This window comes from Mesocricetus auratus, unplaced genomic scaffold (assembly GCF_017639785.1).
Source record: "Mesocricetus auratus isolate SY011 unplaced genomic scaffold, BCM_Maur_2.0 Super-Scaffold_100011, whole genome shotgun sequence".
NCBI lineage: Eukaryota > Metazoa > Chordata > Mammalia > Rodentia > Cricetidae > Mesocricetus > Mesocricetus auratus.
In genome coordinates, this window is record NW_024429195.1 from 16,293,087 (window position 1) to 16,312,659 (window position 19,573).

Sequence of the window (19,573 nt, forward strand, 5' to 3'; positions counted from 1 at the left end):
AATATTCTTAATGAAAGGATACTGTGGTTGTTTGAATGAGAATGGTTACCATCATACATTTGAGTACTTAGTCACTAGGCAGTGGAACTATTTGGAAGGATTATGAGGATTAGACAACCTACCTTACTGTAGTTTGGTGTTACTGGGGGTAGGCTTTGAGGTTTCCAAAGCCCATGTGAAGCCAAGGATCTCTCTTTCTGCTGCTGAATCAGGATGTAGATCTCTTAGCTTCTTCCCTGGCACTATGCCTACCTGCCCCAATGATCTCTTCCATGATAATAGACTAAGACTCTGAAACTAAAAGCAAGTGATGGTGCCTCTTCACAGCAACAGGACAGTCAGTGACTAAGGCAGACACTTTATGAAAATCCTAAAATAATTGTTTGACCAGCAATTAAACTCATAGCTAATTATTCATTTTCTGATAAATTTCAATACTCAAAGATAATTCCTGTTAATTGAAAATTGACATGTTCAATGTGTTATGATAATATCAGTACTGGAGACTTTTGAAGTCAATGATGTTTCTTTCTTTCCCAGGAAAAAACTGAATGCATTTTGAGCATGATACTCTGCATCTATGAAGGACTAAACATTGCAAATCTCATATGTAATATCTCTTCTTACACAATTACCTGTATTGTTTTCCCAATTTTGGTATATTTAAAGAATTATTCAACAAATTTCTAAGTTTGTTCCCAATATATGACATTTATTTAGCAGTCAAGCGTATGTTCCAAGGTGGAAAGAGAACACTATGTCCAATGGGCATTTCATAGCACAAGCTTCCCCAGATGTCTCCATGACAGCCTCTTAGATGCACATACTTTGCCCTGAACTCAAATGATACATACAAGGACCCCTAATTTTTGAATAATAATCAGTGTGTGTGGATCTTTATGTGGGGAGCTATTACAGATTCCCATATTCACAAAATGAAGTGCACTTTACCAAGACATTTAAGAGCATCTTAAAACCTCAGTGAATATAGGAGCAAAAAGTGTGTGCAGTGTGTGTGTATCTGTGTGTGAATGTGTATATATGTATGTATTTGTGTATGTGTTCCTGTGAATTTGTGTATGTGTATGTGTATATGTGCATGATTGTGTGTGTGAATGTTTTGAGGGATAATCAAGATTTTATTCACATAACCTGAACTTCCCTAATTTTGGTACAGAGTCAAATGTCACATAGATATATCCACTCCATATGTAAATTCAACACAATCTACAACATCAGTATTTTTATAGCCATATCTGTCAGTCTATTGAATCCCACTTACCTGTCTATAGTTGGGATCATTATAGAGGTTCTAAAGACTAAATTCAGAATGGATTGACATTGCTGGTCTCCACCTCACAGTTTTCTGCTGTGTTGATCAATCTGTGTCAACTAGAGAGGATCGTTGTAGATTGATCACAGTAGCTGCAGGAGTCTTCTCTTCTTGAAAGGCATGTTCAAGTTATGCCGAAGGTCAGAGGAGAAAGACTTTACATGCTGCTTTTATTTCTCTTTTTGAGTGATCTTCCCTTGTATTCTTTTTTTAAACAGTTTTAAAATTCTCCATGTCTTTACTTTGGACTTTAAAGAATTATAGTTTCTCAACATTTACACTTAAATGAGTACACATTGCTAAAATTGGATGTTCAAGGCTACAGTTCATATATAGGAAAGAGCCTGAGACCCTTGTTTACTTAAGTTTCATTATATGGCATTAAAATACTCATGTTGTGAGTTAGAAGGATTTTTTATAGTTTTTGTTTAAATTTGAAACAATCTTATTTTACATATTAATCCCAGTTAGCTCTCCTTCCCATCCTTCCTTAGCTCCCACCAACCCTCCCCCATCATATCTCCCATCCACCCAGAAAGGCTGAAGCGTTCCATGAGGGATCATCAAAATCTGTTAAGTTATTTGTGACAGGACCTAGGCCCTCCCCTGTGTATCTAGGCTAAAAGAGTATCCCTCCATGTGGAATGGGCTCGCAAAGTCTGTTTGTGCACTAGGGATACATCCTGTTTGCACTGTTAGAGGCCCCATAGACTGCCCAGTGATCCTAGCTGACACCCATTTTCACAGGGCCTTCTTTGGTCCTATGTTGGTTCCCCAACTGTCAGACTGGAGTCCATGAGTTCACACATGCTCAACACAGCTGTTTCTGTGGGTTTTCCCAGCCTGGTCTTGATCCCTTTGTTTATCACTCCTCCTACCCTGAAACTGGGTTCCAGGAGTTTGGCTCAGTGCTTGACTAGGTCTCTGCTTCTGCTTGCATCAGCTATTGGATGAAGGCTCTAGGTTGATATTTAAGGCAGTCATCATGTTCATTGTAGGGGAAGGGTATTTAAGGTAGACTCTGCACTATGTAGAAGACTGCAGATACTATTGCCATGAACAATACTTAAGTCCAAATTGATCAAAGACCTTAATATAAATCAAGCCACACTGAACTTCTTAGAAAAGAAAGTGGGTACCCTTGAACAAATTGGCACAGGAGACCACTTCCTGAACATAATTCCAGTAGCATAGACACTGAGATTGACAATAAATAAATGGGACCTCCTGAAACTGAAAAGCTTCTGTAAGGCAAAAGACACAGGCAACAAAACTAAATGGCAACTGACACAAAGGGAATAGATCTTCATCAATCCTATATCTTACAGAGGGCTGATTCCCGAAACATACAAAGAACTCAAGAAGCTAGTCACCAAAACACCAAATAATTCAGCTAAAAATTGGGATAAAGAAATAAACAGAGAATTCTAAATAGAGTAATCTAAAAAGACTGAAATAAACTTAAGAAGAAATTGCTCAACATCCTTAGCCATCAGGGAAATGCAAATCAAAACACTTCTTTGATACCATCTTACTCCTGTCAGAAGGGTTAAAATTTAAAGCACCAATGACAATTTATGTTGGAAAGGATGTGGAGAAAGCAGGACACTCTTCCACTGCTAGTAGGAGTACAAAATTCTACAGTCACTTTGGAAAACAGTATAGCAGTTTCTTTGGAAAATGGGAACCAGTCTTCCTCAAGATCCAGCAATTCCACTCTTAGGCATATACCCAAAGAACGCACATTCATACAAGGACATCTGCTCAACTATGTTCATAGCATCATTATTTGTAATAGCCAGAACCTGGAAGCAACCTAGATGACCCCCAACCAAAGATTGATACAGAAAATATGGTACATTTACAAAATAGAGTACTACTCAGCAGGAAAAAAAGCAATGGAATCTTGAAATTCACAGGCAATGTGATGGAACTAGTAGAAACCATCCTGAGTCAAAAAAAGACAAACATGGTATGTACTCACTCATATATGGATATTAGACATAGAGCAAAGCATTACCAGCTTACTAGCCTACAATCCACATATCCAGAGAACCTAGGAAAAAAGGATGACCCTAAGAGAGACATATATGGTCCCGGGAGTTGGGTGAAGTGAAAAGAGCTCCTGAACAAATTGTGAGTATGAGAAGAGGAGGGTGGGGGGTAGGAGAAAGAGGAGGGGAGAATATGAAGAGAGAGGAGAACATGAGGGATCAGGAAGATTGTGTCTGGGGATGAATAGAGGAGAGCAAGAAAAGATACCTTAAGAGGGTGCTATTACAGGTTTAAAGATAATTCTGGCACTAGGGAAATTTCCAGAGATCAACAAGGATGACCACAATTAAGAATCTAAGCAATAGTGAAGAGGATATCTAAAATGCCCCTCACCAATAATGAGAATTATAACTACCTTAAATGCCATCTTAGAGCTGATGGAAGCAGAAGCAGAGATCCACAGCTAAGCACTGAGCCAAACTCCTGGAATCCAGTTGCAGAGAGGGAGGAATGATGAGCAAATGGATCAAGACCATGCTGGGGAAACCCACAGAAACAGCTGACCTGAGCAACTGGGAGTTCAGCAGACAGGACCCCAGTGTGACAGCTGGGAAAACAGCATAGAACCAACCAGGCCTCCTGTATGTGGGCGTCAGCTAGGAGACCTGGGAAATCTGTATGGCCTCTGGCAATGAAACCAGTATTTATCTCTTAGCATGAATGTGCTTTGGGAGCCCATTCCCCATGGAGGAATCCTCTCTTAGCCTCGATACAGGGTGGGAGGAATGAATTTCTTAAGCCCTGCCCCAAATGACTTGACAGACTTTTATGGTCCCTCATGGAAAGCCTCACCCTCCCTGGGGAGTATATACTGTCAATTATATACTGTCTATCCTTCATAATTACAATATAAGATTATTGAGATGAAGATGTTTGTTGGATTTTTGCTACCGAAATAGGTCATGTACCAGAAAACAGTCACCATTTTCTCCTACAAATAGAGTAAATAAATGCAAAATATCCAAGATAGATGTTATTTTGTTTTAACTTCTGTTTGTTTACGCTAGTGTTTATTTCTTGATATAATCTATATGGTAAATGGACGATTAATTACCTGTAGTTCTAAAAGAACGATGTAGAATGTACCTCTATTTATGTGAGTTCCTATATGTGTTTATATGCAGGCGCAGGGTAGGTGGTGAGAGCCTGTTCTACCTCCTCAGGCACAGTGATTACTTAGATAACTATGACAATGTAAAGCTAGGGCTGTGACACTATCATATTGTCCTTTCAACAATATCCAAAATGCTCACTTTGCTTTTAAGTTCTTTGCTGAGTAATGAAAAATCAACGATAGCACAGTCTTTGTAAAGAACTGTGCATTATCAAAAGTAAAATATATACGCAAGTATGACTCTATTTTTGTCTATGGCAGCAAACAGCATATAACCTCTTTGGGCATCAGCATACATCCAGAAGGCAATGTGAGTCACATTTGTTTGGGGCTATCTATTCATTACACCACTTTATTGTGCATGAAATACATACTAAGTCTTCTACTTTTAAAATTCAAGCCTATTTCACTGAGAAAGGATTTTTAATGCTAAGTACAATTATTAATGGCTCATTAATTTCTTTCTTTTTTGTATAGGGATAGGTTTGCAGACTTCTTAGGTTTGCCCTACTAAATGGATATCCTGGATCTTTGCTGACTCTATTGCCGGGGGCAGCAGAATGAGTTCATCTCCTTTTTAGTGAATTGCAAGCTATCTGCCTCTTGTTCTGGAGTACCATCCTGCTCATCAGGCCTCTGCTACCTTGCCAAGCACCGCAGGAGAGTCATCATGGGGATAGCTGATTGCTAGGCTGCACTTAGAGCTGATAAATATGCAGAAGTTTAGAATATTAAATGATTTTATTAGCAATCAACTTATTGTGTCATTATGCTCATTTGTCTGTATGATGAGAAATTAGCAAAAATCAATCCAATATTTTAAATCCCTTTTTAATTCTTTTAAATATTTTCTTCCAGTTAGTGTAAGATGACTAATGTTAAATGAAATAGCCAAAACACTCCAACCCTATTGCTGTTCTCTCTAAATAAATGCATAGTGGTTTTAACAAGTGCAAAGAACTTCACAAGGGGAAAAGCAAAGGTTAAATGCAAAGGTTAATTTCCCAGCACAGTAAAACGGACAACCTAGCACATCCTAAATCAAAAGTCAAATAATAAGTAAAACTAAGAAAATGTATCAAGTTTCAATTTTTTATGACTGTAGGCAATATGTAACACAATTTGTCCATCCATTTTCACTAATATTTCCTACAATATAGTGTAATGTTTTTAACACTGATGTTTATATTCTGATGTATAAATTGTTATGTTAAATCATTATTTGACACGGATTACTAAATATTTGAAAGCTGGAGTATATCTTTACCATTTCAATGGAATCAGCTATGGTGTCTGTCTTTATATGAAAGAGGAAATTAACAAGTTCTGGGAGACAAAATGAAATATTAGAGAATGGTAATTTTTCAGCCAACAATCCCTATATTGAAACCTCTGGCTACAATGCCGGCAAGTATTTTGTGATATTATCAGCCTCTCTCTCACCTTAGAAGAATGAACGATCATTCCCCAGTTATAAGTGAAGTTTGGGGATTCAAGCTAAACAAGTAAAATTCCTTTGGAAAATAAAAACTAGTAGTGCATACTAAGATATAAGTCAAATCAAACATACAAAAATAAAGTAATTAGGTAATTCACACTTAATTATATTTTGTAATAATAGTTCTCAAAAGCAAATTAAAAAACTTTAAATAGTGACCTAATTTATAATACAAAAAGCAGTCATAGCACAGTCGATTATTCTGATTAGGAACTAGCATTCTCTTACAAGCATATAAATATTTTCTAATAAGTGAATATACCACCAATTTTTATAAGAGTATCAAACGCTCTAAGATGCTGCATGTATCACTATACTACATATACACAAATTCACAAATGAGAATTTTTCTATACATTGAAGATTTTGTAATATTACAAATTATCTAATGAACAAGTGAAAAAATAAATTCACTTTGTTAGGAAAACTCTGTTAATGTGACTACTTCCATAAGGAATTCTTTCTTTTGTATGGCTGGACTACTGTATTTAAGGAAGTAAAGGCTCTGCTATAGAAGAAGCCCCCTTGTCTGGGCTTGAAAAAATATGGCTGAATGAGGGGACATATAAGTAGAACTGTGTATCATCAAGCTATGAAGGACTTCAGTATTTTAATATTAATTAATTAATCAATTCTAAGTGCTATAGGCAAGAAATGACAATGCTTCTCTATGGAATGCTATCTTACTGGTATCCAAGACCTAAAGTGACAACTGCATTACTAGTTTCTATTTCCTGACAAATTAAGTTTCTTTCTTCAAAACATGTCATCATGAGGGAGACTCCATTACAAAAGGATTTGTAGAAAAAAGACAGACTCCACCTAATTTTTTTGTTTACAAATATAGGAGGGGGATGCAATAGAAACCAATTTCTATCCTCATAGACAGAAGCACAGGGGTCTAATAAAATGATCAAATGTACTTACTGCCCCATAAGAAAAGTGAGGGGAATCGTGGGAAGGAAGCCCTTCAGAAATTAAAAACCCAAGCTAAGACCACACACCCATGCCTCATGTGCCATCCCTCCTATGTTGGAGGAGGATGCATATCCTTCAGATAAGCGTTCCTTTTCCATTTCCCTGAACTTTCTCCTTGTCTTTTAGTTCTTTGACAAAGAACAAGAGCCCAGAAGCCTTGTTGTTTTTGTGTCTAAGCAAAGATGCGAAAACCCAGGAAACGGTGGTTCTTGGTCTTGCAATCAATGATTTCTTTCACACTGAATTTTTTCAGTTGACATTTAAGGGCAAGGATTCCTTCTTATTTACAGTAACATTTTCCTTCTCTATAGCAGGGTAAAAGTCACTTTTTTCCTTTGAAGTACAAATACTGTAAAGTTAGATACTCCTTAACGTGGGAAGTCATTTTGTTGAGAAAAAAAAAACACCCAATAACAATAATTCGAAAGCATATCATTTGTTTGCTTACTTGTTGAAGACCTAGTACTGACCCTGAAGTCCAGATTTACCTTGAACTCAGGATCTGCCTGCCTCAGCTTAGTGCTGAATATATGGGAATATGCCATCACATAAAGCTCAATTTCATATCTTTTTCAAGAAATATTGCTTCATCCTTGTTATTAAGGAAATATAAAACTCCTATATAAAATCAAGTTCTTTTTTTCATAAACCAAAATAATTATAATTATGAACAATATTGGACCAAATCAAATTGTTTGGTTATTCAGTATCATTTATATTATAGATGGTTATGACCCTGCACAAATAAAGTAGCAGTTGTTTCTATCGTACCCCATCATAAAAAATGTAAGAAAAACCACATGATCAGTTCACTAGATGCTGAAAAAGCCTTTGACAAAATCCAGCACCCCTTCATGATAAAGGTCCTAGAGAGATCAGGGATAACAGGAACGTATCTGAATATAATAAAAGCAATATACAGTAAACCAACAGCTAACATCAAACTAAATGGAGAGAAACTCAAAGCAATTCCTCTAAAATCAGGAGCAAGACAAGGCTGTCCACTCTCTCCATATCTCTTCAATATTGTACTTGAAGTTCTAGCTACAGCAATAAGACAACAAAAGGAGATAAAGGGGATACAAATAGGAAAAGAAGAAGTCAAACTTTCACTATTTGCAGATGATATGATAGTTTACATAAGTGACCCAAAAAACTCCGCAAGGTTACTCCTAGAGCTGATAAACACCTTCAGCAATGTGGCAGGATACAAGGTAAACTCAAAAAAATCAGTGGCCGAATTATATACAGATGATGAAGTGACTGAGAAAGAAATCAGAGAAACATCACCTTTTACAATAGCCAAAAACAGCATCAAATATCTGGGGATAATGTTAACCAAAAAGTGAAAGACCTGTATATCAAGAACTTTGTGTCTTTGAAGAAAGAAATCAAAGAAGATACCAGAAAATGGAAAGATCTCCCATTCTCTTGGATTGGTAGGATCAACATAATAAAAATGGCAATCTTGCCAAAAGCAGTCTATAGATTCAATGCAATCCCTATCAAAATTCCATCACAATTCTTCAAGGACCTGGAAAGAACATTAATCAACTTTATATGGAAAAACAAAAGGCCCAGGATAGCCAAAACATCCCTATACAATAAAGGAACTTCAGGAGGCATCACCATACCTGACTTCAAGCTCTATTATAGAGCTATAGTCCTGAAAACAGCTTGGTATTGGCACAAAAATAGGCAGGTAGACCAATGGAACCGAATCGAAAGCCCTAATTTTAACCCACACACCTATGAACACCTGATTTTTGACAAAGAAGCTAAAACTGTACAGTGGAAAAAAGAAAGCATCTTCAACAAATGGTGCTGGCATAACTGGGTACTAGTATGCAGAAGACTGCAGATAGATCCATGTTTATCGCCTTGTACAAAACTTAAGTCCAAATGGATCAAAGATCTCAACATAAATCCAGCCACACTGAAACTTTTAGAAGAGAAAGTGGGAGATATGCTTCAACGAGTTGGTACAGGAGACCACTTCCCAAACATAACACCAGTGGCACAGGCACTGAGATCGACAATTAACAAATGGGACCTTCTGAAACTAAAAAGCTTCTGTAAGGCAAAGGACACAGTCAAAAAGACAAAAAGGCAGGCCACAGAATGGGAAAAGATATTCACTAACCCTATATCTGACAGAGGGCTAATCTCCAAAATTTACAAAGAACTCAAGAAACAAGTCTCCAAAACACCAAAGGATCCACTTGAAAGGTGGGGTACAGAGCTAAATAGAGAATTCTCAGTAGAGGAGGCTAAAATGGCCAAGAGACACTTAAGATAGTGCTCAACATCCTTAGCCATCAGGGAAATGCAAATCAAAACAACTCTGAGATACCATCTTACTCCTGTCAGAATGGCTAGAATCAAAAACACAGAAGACAATTTATGCTGGAGAGGATGTGGAGAGAGAGGAACACTCCTCCACTGCTGGTGGGAATGCCGACTCATACAGCCTCTTTGGAAATCAGTATGGAGATTCCTCAGGAAAATTGGAATTAATCTACCACTAGACACAGCAATTCCACTCTTAGGCATTTATCCAAATGAGGCAGGTTCATACAGCAAGGGCATCTGCTCCACTATGTTCATAGCAGCATTGTTTGTAATAGCCAGAACCTGGAAGCAACCTAGATGCCCCTCAACTGAAGAGTGGATAGAGAAAATGTGGTACATTTACACAATGGAGTATTACTCAGCAGAAAAAAACAATGGAATCTTGAAATTCACGGGGAAATGGATAGCACTGGAAGAAACCATCCTGAGCGAGGTAACCCAGTCGCAAAAAGACAAACATGGTATGTACTCACTCATATATGGATTTTAGATATGGATCAGGATAGTGCCAGTCTGCACTTCCACAGATAGAGAGTCTGGGAAACAGGAAACAACCTAAAAGATATGCATGTATGCATAGTACCCAAGAGAAGAGGATGGAGACAAGATCCTCTGAATGGATGGGGAACACGGCGAGGGGTGGGGGGGAGTGGGACCTGGGAAGAATATAGGGGGTAAAGAGGAAGGGAGTTGGTCATGGGGGAACAGGAAGTTGAGGGGGTGGGGGTAGAATAGGGGGGAGGGAATCATAGGATCGAAGACAGATCAGGCACCAGAGTGACCTCGAGTGATCTAAAGGTATAACATCAATTGGCAAGCTAAGCAATAGTGGAGGGACCACCTCGAATGCCCATTCCTGATAATGAACTTGATGTCTATAACCATACGGGAGCCTTCATCCTGTGACTGATGGAAGCAGAGGCAAACACACAACTAATCACTGAACTGAACCCAAGGAACCCAGTGACAGAGAGAGAGGAGTGATGAGCAAATTGGCAAAGAATGGGCTGGCAAAACCAGCAGAGACAGCTGATCTGAACAGGGGAGTGCTCTTGGACCCCAGACCGACAGTGGGGAGGCCAGCATGGGACTGATCTGGACCCCCCAAATGTGAGTGTCAGTGAGAAGGCCTGGGCAACCTATGGGGCCCTGAGCTGTGGATCAGTGTCTATCCCTGGTATACAAACTGTCTTCATGTGCCTATAGCACAAAGAGAGATGCTCTCTCAGCCTGGACTCTTAGGGGAGTGCCTTGACCCTACCAAGAGTAAAATGACCTACTCTAGATATCCCCTATGTGGAAGGATTTGGCAATAGGGTGGGAGGGAGGGGGGGAAGGGGAGTGCGGGAAGAGGGGAGGGAGAGGGAACTGGGATTGACATGTAAAACAAGCTATTTAAAATTAAAATAAAAAATGATAAAAAAAATGTAAATAGCACCTTTCAACCTGTCTGACTATCATAGAATAAAGTTGTTTACAATTTGAAAAAAAAATGTATGGTACTCCAAAATAAATAGTGTGAAACTAGGGGCTGAGTTTAGACAAAATACTTTCTGTTTGGTGTTTCCTATATGAGGACATTACTAGATAAACAAAATCATTCAAGGATTGTCCACTAATAGTAGTGAACACAGGAAAATATATTCTAGAAATTACTTGAGTGTAGATGTACATTTGTTTTATAGATGGTCTTTGCTTAATAATTAACATACAAATAGTCCCAAATAGGATTGGAAGTTAACGTTTCATTAACCTCACTTATAATACCTAAAGGAGATATCCACATTTAAATTCAGGTGGAAAACTTGTCTGTTTTCCTAATATGATATTCTTTAAAGAACTGCAACGACATAGAAGACCAATAAGCTTCGTGTTTTAAGAAATGCAAACATACATCCTTAGCACAAATGAAAGCAGAACCTACTGATACTATATTGACCCTCTCATTTTAATGTGCTTTATTTAATATTTTATTCATGTTAATGTACTTCACAAGAGTCAGGGCCCTGTACATGCCAGGATTTGATTTACCAAAAACTACATCCCTAACACATTGAAGATATTTTGTCAAAGACTTTGGCAAGTGATTTTTTAAGAATTTTCATCTACTGTTGAAACATATTTCATTTTAGAAGGCATATCATGTGTGTAAGTGTTCTGCTGTCAGGCAATTCATTTAATGTTCTCCTTATGGATTCACTAGCTTCTTTTCTAGCAAATTCTTTATAAAGTACCGATTTCAAATAAAACCCAATTCTGAACCTAAGAAAGGATTTTGAAAGGAAACAAGACCTAGGACTTAACTTTGAATGGCCTTCTGTCTTGCAAGGAAGATTGAGAACATGAACAGGACGAAATTCTAAAGTTACGTGAGTTTAAAAAATTTCTCTATGTGGATCATTGTATAAAGCAACTACTTCTAACTTATAAAACTGAACTGAAAATAGCAACCAGGACGTTCAAGAGATGTCGACCCTCCACAAGACAGAGTGGGGCTGGCTCAGAACAAGGTTATCCAAACCTGGTGACTCAAGTATGGGCTTAGTCATTTCTTCCACTCTTACTTTAGTTAGGAAAGCCACTGGATGTCTCATAGCTGCATTCTTCTGAATCTTGGAAAAAGAAAATAATGAAGGCTCCTACCTTATAGCACTTCTCAGGAAAGTTTGATGGACAGCATTTGAAATGTAGCAAGTATTGGGCCAAATCAATTTCATTTCTTATTCCCAGCTCATGCCCTTCAAACAGATTGAATTCCAGGCTTTGTGATTCAATAGAATCCCACCTGAATATGGAATAAAATAAAAATAATTGTAACACAATGTGATTTGTATTATATTCAAATTGTCAGATAAAATAATGAAAACATTATTAAAGTTTAGAACATTGAAAATTATCATGAAGAAAGAATAGAAGAAAACGCTTTTAGAAAAGCAAGCAATATACTGAATCTCCTTGTTGTAACCATTATTAGTAAAATCCAACAATGTATCTAACACATATTTAAATTACAACTCTGGGTAAGAATCATTTGTCTAACTTAGGTGTTATCCATGTTGGATATTTGCAATCTCAACATATGATTAAAAATGCTGTGATTGTAAGTCAGTTTGTCAAAGGTCTTCCTAACATGCACACAGCACTTGGTTCCAACGCTAGAACTTCACAGACTGAGTGCTATGGTACTGAAATCATGGCTGAAATCATAACTGAAATTACAGCACTTTGGAGTGGAAGCAGGGGAATCAAAAGTTTGAAAGCATCATCATTAACTACAGAAGAGATTCAGAGCAGCCTAAGCTAAAGAAGATCCATGCTCAAGAAAATAACAGCAAGGCAAAATATACATCAACAATAGTATATTAGAGTTATTTGATAAGATTTAGCAGGCATGAAATACTGATAATTTTATTCCATGAAATAAGCATGATAGATGGATTACTAAGAAAACCCCTATATCTTATTCACTTATGTAAGCATGACAGACAGAGCATGAAATGCAACAACAAACAAACAAAAAAACCCCAACAAATTGGCAATGTAAAGAAATTGGGAATGTAAAGCACATTTTAGAAAATGTTGAAAACACAGATTTGAGGATTTAAGAGAAGATGTTTGGGGAAGTTAGAGGGGAAAACTGTACCGAAAAGGTTTCCTGGTATCAGATACATCTCATTGACAATAGTCACCCGAAAAACCAGTAGTATTCATGTCTGTATAAACTAGGTGCTTTTCTCCAAATATCTTTGTCCAAAGGAAAAGCATTACCCAAGCAACTAATGACAACTTGGGGGAGTGAACCTGTGCCTTTCTTTGCTATTTCTTTATGCAGTTAAATGTTCATTTGTTTGTTTGTTTGCAAACACAAAAGGTAGCTTATACTTCATTCCTATCTGGAGAGGCTTGTGTATTACCAACTCAAAGTGTGCAAAGAAAACATATTCACAGTATGACATTTGGTTCTCCACGAAGGTGAGCTGGACAAAATGTGTCTTGATTTCACACAACTCAATGATCTGGTGATCCTGCAAATGAATGCACAAAGATCTGAAGTGCTGTTAGATGCAAGCACCTGCCTGCACAGGTCAGTTGGTTCAACCCCAGGATCCACGATTTTCCGGTGACTCAGAACTCAGAAAAGCTGCTCTCGCAAGGATGTTTTTTGCAATAAAAGGAAACAAATTTAAAACACAGATACCAAATGCATGTAAACACTATGATCTAATTATGTAGTCCCTGTCGAATCTTACTCCTTATGGTGCAAGATTATGACAAAATTGATTCACAGGCAAGGGACATTGTTGGGAACTGTCCTGAGTTCATTCATCAATATAAGGCTGCTCTTCCTACTCAATCTTCAGCCTCCTCAGAGGTCAAACTGACACACCTAAGTCAAGGTGTCCACAACAAATTGTACTCTTAGCATAAGCTCTCTGATGTAGAAGAAGGCACTGGACAAACAAATGTTTGCTATTTACATAATACTGTCAGAACCTATATATTAAGTCCAAAAGCTGATAAAGACTAAAACATTCTTTGCAAGTAGATGTTGTATACAGTGTGGTAATACAAGGTTAACTTTTCACTAACTGATAGTAACTTAAATGGATAATATCCAGGGACACTAATTAAGAATTTGTTTATAAAATAAATAAACCCAAACTCACGAGTGTGCTCCTGCCCAGTGAGGTCTTAAAATAAGTTTATAAAGGACCATCTGAAAATGCATTCTGGGTACATTCACAATTTCAATGCTATACTGTTAGTTTTGCAGTAGAAAAATCATATACTGGAAATAAAAACAATATTTTCTGAACTACTTGAGAAACATTATGAGAAATTAACAGTTTCACCAATGTTCTTTAGGTTTTAGAAACCTCTGGAGGGTATCAGGAAAATATCTTATTTGAATATTGGAATGTGAGCAAGTCAGTCTGGTCTGATCTATGCAATTTGGCCTTGAAATTCCTAAGTGGCTGTCAGTCTTCCTTTCTGAATTAATGTTTCACCCAGCAGGAAACACTAACTTATGCAATCCGAACTACTGCCAGCAAGAAAAAAAATGAATTTCCTATTTGCAAAAAGACACTTTATTGTTCAGGTGTTTCATTATTTTAAAGATATCTTTGTAACTATGCATGCAATTACATGTTAATTGTGTAACTGATATATTTTTTCTATCTGGTGTTAAATTAAAATATTGTTACACCATAGTTACATTTCCCTGTAATATCTTACATTATGTGAATGGAATGAGTGTGGAAATGATTCAAAGGTTTGTATTTGAAGTAATATGTAGTGGGATTTATTTAGATGTAAAATAAATTTATTATATTTTATCATATTCTTTCCCTTTCTCCAAGTCTTTCTAGATGTTCCCCTCATTTTAAAGTATTAAGTCATAATTTAGTTTTTAAAATATATCTAATATCTTTAGGGCCTGGCCTCAGGCAGACAGAAGCAGAAAGAATAAAGCTTGAGGCATGGCATTTATTTGTGGGACCTTTCTGGTGGGTCAACTGATTCGGTAGGAAAGATATAGAAATGCTCCCATGGTTCTTTGTATTTTTCTGTGCTATTGTTCCCCAATAAACACCCATTTATCATTAATCTTGGGTCTAGTGATATCATTACACCCTTGCCTTCAAATATCTGCAATACCCATTTAAGCTAATAATAAAATTGTATTTCTTGTGTGTGTGCCTGATTGTTGTATGTGACATATACATATGAATGCATGTATATGCATTTCCATGTGAACACATTGACAGAACCAAATATATAAGATATCTGCCTTTATAGCTCTCAGCCTTGCTGCCTTAAGATGAGGCCCTTCACTGAACAGGAAGTGCAGTGCTTTGCCTAGGTTGGGCAGAAAGTTGCTATGATCTGTCTATCTCGTTTTCTGCATTCTGGGGTTACAGTCAGGACTATCAATAACCAAATATTTTCTGTGGATCTTGGGAATTAAAACATGGCTCCTCGGCCAGGTGGTGGTGGCGCACGCCTTTAATCCTAGCACTCGGGAGGCAGAGGCAGGCAGATCTCTGTGAGTTCGAGGCTGGGCTGGACCGATAGTCTCCAAAACAATACAGAGAAACCCTGTCTCGTAAAAACCCAAAAAAAAAAAACATGGCTTCTCATTCTCATACAGCAAGAGCTTTTACACATTGAGCTTAGTTTGTAACCAGGGCTATGGAAATATGATGCAAATAAATTATTAGGTTCTTTAATATTATATTGATAAGAAAATATTTTATTTTATTGATGGAGAAATTAAGCAAACACTCTTATAATATAATTTATTAATGATTGTTTCTTAACTGGGACAATATATGAAAAGGAGTGAAATAAAAAAACATATATTCTGATGGGGGAAGTCCTTCTGTGTATATGTTGTCCTATTGGTTGATAAAAAACGCCCTGTTGGCCAAGAGGGAAGCAAGATACATAGGAGTAGGAGTTGAGGAGGATTGTGGGAAATGTAGTCAAGAGTAGAGAGTCGCCATGTGATCCCTGGAAGAGAGGACACGTGAGTCTGCATCCCCAGTAAGATAAGACCTTATAAAAAGATATATTAGTAATTATGGGTTAGTAATTAAGTCAGACCTTTCCATTAAGCAATCATAGCAAATGGACAAAAGCTTCATAATTAATAAAGTGTCTCGTGTGTTATTTGGGCCATGAGAAAGTGTCAGGAACCAGGAAGCTGGCATGAAAGAATACACGGTACAACATTCAATGAAGATTATAAAGAGTGTGATTTCATGTAGTCCTTTTAATTTCACAAAGGTTAATATGTGGATATTATTGGTAGTATTCAAACTTATATGAATAACTACTGGAATATATTTTAGCTATTTCTTAAATACCAAAGTACATTTCTAGAATTTTCTGTACATATTGCAGAGGAATTTAAAAGTATATTTTTGTTGATATGCATAAAACATTCTACTGAGATTTGTTTGCAAGGCAATGAACACTATGTCGTCTACTGGATGATGTGTATTTGGTCTTCCTCACTTAAAACAAATTAATTCTAAGGCCATGCAATTCAGTACTTTCTACGATATTTTGAAGGCAATAGGAAACACCTCTTAAGAGTTGGACCTTGAAATCAAGTTGCCCAGGTTCTTTCTTTTCTGTACCACCTGCTATCTGTGTTAATTGTTGCTAGGTAAGATGCTAATGTTACACAAACAATGGATTTCAAGGGATTTAGTAGGCTAATCCATGGAGATAACTCATCATAGACCATGTTAGTTTATAGATATTCAATAAATAATTGCTATTCTTGTTATTGTCTGCTTTAACACTTCATAAGTCCCCCAGTAATCCATTTTTAGAAAAAAAGATAATTGATTCTACAATGGTCCCAAACAATTCTGTCTCTTTAATGTGTTCAATAGAACACTAAATATTGCAAGGGCAAGGATATTTTCCTTTTCAGTTCTTTTATGGCCACTTTATTTTTTAATATATTTCCCAGTTGCATGCAGTACTCATATTAAGGGAGTACTACCAAGTCTCTTGTGAAGTCCTTTAGAAAGAAGAATAACAGTTATCATTTCTTTTCCCTTAGCTTTCATGATAGAATCTTGAGTTGTAGAACCAGGCCTGACAGTAGTCTCAAGAGGTACACTGCCCTTGCAAGTATATAGAGCTTACAGAAGCTTGCCAATACCTGGGAGGAAGCAATGACAGCAACTACTATAGCAATCTGACAGTATCTTCACCATCAAAGATCAAGTTGTATAATTTTAGCTGATTCAGACTTTCTCCTGAGCCACACAAAGGGGCTTCTAGCAATTCAAAGTCCTTTTTCAAGCCACACTCTCTCTAGCATAAGATACAGTTATTTAATAAGGGTGGCTTAAGCAGCCTAGTATCTTCCCTCTGGTGAGTATAGACAAAGAGTAGACCATGGAGTTGGACCTGCTGGAATCAGGAAAAGAGAAGATGGGAAAAATGGAGAGTCACAAAAAAGCAGAAGCATAAAACATCCTCTGCTTATGATTGTGATGGTAATGGAGAGTGATTGGAAAGATTATTTCTCTACTATCAAAGTGGCCTACAGAGAAAATGGAAGAAGGGAGTCTATCTAATAGAAAATCATTCAAGGTTTTGTTACCTTTCCCAATTCACATTCCTGCTTGCTTCACCTCACGAAATAGCTTTGCACTTTTGTTTTTCAAATTTTATCTATTTATCTTTGTGACCATGTAGTTCTTCCTAGTGTGCTTTTAGATGTATTGGACATGTCTCTTGCTCTCCTTTCCCAAAGAAAGAAAAATAAATACTTCCTTCATTGTAAAAAGGAAATTGTGTTTCCTAGTCTCCATTAAAGGAGGCTATAAGATCAAATAATATTTTAAAGTCCCATAAACTGATGGGACTTTAACTTTTTAGAGTTAAATATCATTGTACTTAATTTAAGTTAATAGACTCATACATTGATGTTTATCTCCTTGCAATAGAAATCTACAGATTATAAATTATGGCAGAGCACACAGAGAGGGGGGTCTGTGCATCCTGAGGGTTCCAGATTAATATAACAAAGTCACCCTCCTGCTAAACACCACCTGATTTCAGCTGTAAGGGTCACCCAAGATAATAGTCACATAATAAGCTAGCAATATACAAATAGAATGATAAAAATGCACTGAAATATCATGTTTTAAGCTGATTGAATCTGTCAATTTATTCATATAATGCATGTGACATAAGAAAAAAAACAGTTAAGTGGTACCAGTCAGAGCTCTGAAGTAAAGCTTGTAGCTTTATATTTGATTCGGAATATTTTGGAAAAACTAGAGAAGTGGTGAGGAGCTGTCGGAGGCTGAGGAAATGGGAGGGAGCTCCGTTTCTGAAAATTCTAAAAATGTATCTTGCAGTGTGAAAGGATGTAGACAATGTTCCCAAAATATGTGTGAATGAGAATATGAATAGTTTCAACTGCCTGCTAAACATGTCCATGGGTATTTCATAGCAGCACGCTGATGGTAAATGGAAAAAGATGGAAATGTAATTGTTTACGTTTCAAGCATAATTTAAAGGAAATACAGAGTTCACAGGATTTCTTGTTTGCCTCTTAGCTTCAGTTTCTCACACAGTGAGGGGGGAAGGCCAAAGTTTAAATATGCCTAAGGACTTAGAATGAGGCAATGTATGGTATGTCACCCTCATAGAGTTTCTCACTAGTTTTAGGTTATGTTTATTTGGATCAGTTACATATACCCATAACCCACTGAACCATCAAAAGTAGTTAGCCCCCAGGAGATCATATATACCTCTAACAAGTGAATCTTACCCAATAATTGTTGCAACCAACAGCACACTTGTTTTTGTAAGGTTATTACGACCTTACTTTAGTAAGTTTTCTACAAATAAAATTTAATTATTTGAAGATGGCAACATTGCTGAAAGGTAAAATTCACTTGCACAAAGGCAGGCATAACAAAAATAACAAAACACATTGAATGATGTACCTAAATTAGTGTTGACAAAACACCATTGGTTAATATGACAGGAAATTCAAGTAATTTGAAATTAAAGAGAATTTTTGGAATTTCAATGTCATTGTAAAGAGTGCTTATTAATAAATCCAGTAGATTAAAAATACATGTCATGTATTTATTGAGAAGCTAGGATATCATTGAAGATTAAAAGCAAACCTTATACAGTGCTGCTGAGAGATAAAGATACCAATAAAATTACATCCCTGCTTCTGCATGCTTAAATAAGAGTCTAAGAAGTCATGTTCTCAGTGTCTACTATTGAAAGACATGATCAAACATTCCTGCCTGTATATCAGCACTCCTATACACAGCAGTATCTCCTACACATTCATGACATCACTTATGATCAATTTTATGACATATATATACATATAGATATATGTATATTCCCAATTATAATCTATTAAATCCATATGTTAAGTATATATATTTTCAGGGCTGACTCTTTGGAATTGTACAACCAATCACCGTGTCTTTCCTTTGAGAAACTAACTCTCTCACTCACAGCTTTGTCTACAGCTCTTGTTCAGATCATGTGAGCAGTGTATCTTTTCCTTCTTTCCACTCATTAAAGGATCATCTATTTCCATTTCCCTACTTTACTCTGTAGCCTAGTACATTATGAGTAAAGAATTTACTGGATTGTGCAGAAAGCATAAGCTAAAATAGGTTTGGAGTCTTGAATTCTTGATTATTCTTATTGGAAATATATGTCACATACACAG

The 19,573-nt window shown here is 36.8% G+C and overlaps 1 long non-coding RNA gene across 4 annotated transcripts in view; it reads right to left on the reverse strand.

Annotated features, from left to right (window-relative positions):
• The window catches only part of LOC121143196, a 114,337-nt gene that overhangs the window by 33,048 nt on the left and 61,716 nt on the right, over window positions 1-19,573 (reverse strand). For all 4 annotated transcript variants that reach the window (XR_005880362.1, XR_005880363.1, XR_005880360.1 and 1 more), the window contains one exon: window positions 11,974-12,115. This is a non-coding gene — a long non-coding RNA (uncharacterized LOC121143196). The remainder of the gene's footprint in view (window positions 1-11,973; window positions 12,116-19,573) is intronic.